This window comes from Anopheles gambiae, assembly GCF_943734735.2.
Source record: "Anopheles gambiae chromosome X unlocalized genomic scaffold, idAnoGambNW_F1_1 X_unloc_135, whole genome shotgun sequence".
Lineage (NCBI taxonomy): Eukaryota > Metazoa > Arthropoda > Insecta > Diptera > Culicidae > Anopheles > Anopheles gambiae.
The window spans coordinates 2,465-5,000 of record NW_026902593.1 but is presented as its reverse complement, the minus strand read 5'-3'; positions in this window follow the sequence as shown (position 1 = coordinate 5,000).

Genomic DNA, 2,536 nt, shown 5'->3' with positions numbered 1-2,536 from the left:
AATCCTAGAATCGTACAAGCAGTGTGTACAAACATAAACATTAACGCGTTCGCTCGGGCTGCGCCGTCCGTGTTGAACACAAATGTGGGTGATTATATGAGTGGATAGACAAAAACATGCGTGGCGAAGACAGTTTTCTGCACGATGTGCACATAGCTCATTTCGTCGTCCCGGGCGAATGGAAAAACACAAAAATATCGAGTATCTTTCTAGGTTTCTGTTATAAAAGGACAGGCCAAAAGGTGACCGGTTGAGATAAGCATTTTAAGCATACAAGCACTTTATTGCAACTTTTGATACAAAAACTAGGTACGTACACGTAGATTGTATCAACATGGACATCCATGATCGGGTACGCCCGGGCTGCGCCCTCCATGTTGTACTTTCCCTGATTGGTACACAATTTTGGTGCAAGTGTACCAACATGGACATCTATGAACGCGTACGCTCGAGATGCACCCTTCGTCTTGTACTTTCCCTGATCGGTACACAGTTTTGGTGCACGGCTATCCCGACCGGCAACTTGTACCTTTATCGACATCCATGAACACAAAGTGCGCGGAACAAAAATTGCTCGGTCAGACCTACAAAGTGCTATATCTCGAATACTAAACGTCGCAGATGGGTGTCGTAGAACAATTTTAAGTTCGTCTAATGATTCTACATCCGATTCTGGATAGTGGTTTTTCGACCACTTTTCAACATTTTGTGACACCCCGAACCTAGGGGCAGCTCCCTAGCTTTTTTCAAAAATGTGCACCGAACGGGCCAGAGAGCTCGAGTAGTCGAAAATTTTTTTTTTTGCTAAAACCCCTCAAAACGTGTCAGGAACGCACCCTAGATGATGAAAAGTGCAACCAGAATGTCAATCGACAACATGCCCGGGGGTACAAATTTGCTATACGCGTCCCTAGGTAGGGTACTTTTTCATACAAACATCAACGTGTACGGTGCACAAAGTGCGCGGAACAAAAATTGCTCGGTCAGACCTAGGACGGGCCATAACTCGAATACTAAACGTCGCAGATGGGTGTCGTAGAACAATTTTAAGTTCGTCTAATGATTCTACATCCGATTCTGGATAGTGGTTTTTCGACCACTTTTCAACATTTTGTGACACCCCGAACCTAGGGGCAGCTCCCTAGCTTTTTTCAAAAATGTGCACCGAACGGGCCAGAGAGCTCGAGTAGTCGAAAATTTTTTTTTTTGCTAAAACCCCTCAAAACGTGTCAGGAACGCACCCTAGATGATGAAAAGTGCAACCAGAATGTCAATCGACAACATGCCCGGGGGTACAAATTTGCTATACGCGTCCCTAGGTAGGGTACTTTTTCATACAAACATCAAAGTGTACGGTGCACAAAGTGCGCGGAACAAAAATTGCTCGGTCAGACCTAGGACGGGCCATAACTCGAATACTAAACGTCGCAGATGGGTGTCGTAGAACAATTTTAAGTTCGTCTAATGATTCTACATCCGATTCTGGATAGTGGTTTTTCGACCACTTTTCAACATTTTGTGACACCCCGAACCTAGGGGCAGCTCCCTAGCTTTTTTCAAAAATGTGCACCGAACGGGCCAGAGAGCTCGAGTAGTCGAAAATTTTTTTTTTTGCTAAAACCCCTCAAAACGTGTCAGGAACGCACCCTAGATGATGAAAAGTGCAACCAGAATGTCAATCGACAACATGCCCGGGGGTACAAATTTGCTCTACGCGTCCCTAGGTAGGGTACTTTTTCATACAAACATCAAAGTGTACGGTGCACAAAGTGCGCGGAACAAAAATTGCTCGGTCAGACCTAGGACGGGCCATAACTCGAATACTAAACGTCGCAGATGGGTGTCGTAGAACAATTTTAAGTTCGTCTAATGATTCTACATCCGATTCTGGATAGTGGTTTTTCGACCACTTTTCAACATTTTGTGACACCCCGAACCTAGGGGCAGCTCCCTAGCTTTTTTCAAAAATGTGCACCGAACGGGCCAGAGAGCTCGAGTAGTCGAAAATTTTTTTTTTTGCTAAAACCCCTCAAAACGTGTCAGGAACGCACCCTAGATGATGAAAAGTGCAACCAGAATGTCAATCGACAACATGCCCGGGGGTACAAATTTGCTATACGCGTCCCTAGGTAGGGTACTTTTTCATACAAACATCAACGTGTACGGTGCACAAAGTGCGCGGAACAAAAATTGCTCGGTCAGACCTAGGACGGGCCATAACTCGAATACTAAACGTCGCAGATGGGTGTCGTAGAACAATTTTAAGTTCGTCTAATGATTCTACATCCGATTCTGGATAGTGGTTTTTCGACCACTTTTCAACATTTTGTGACACCCCGAACCTAGGGGCAGCTCCCTAGCTTTTTTCAAAAATGTGCACCGAACGGGCCAGAGAGCTCGAGTAGTCGAAAATTTTTTTTTTTGCTAAAACCCCTCAAAACGTGTCAGGAACGCACCCTAGATGATGAAAAGTGCAACCAGAATGTCAATCGACAACATGCCCGGGGGTACAAATTTGCTATACGCGTCCCTAGGT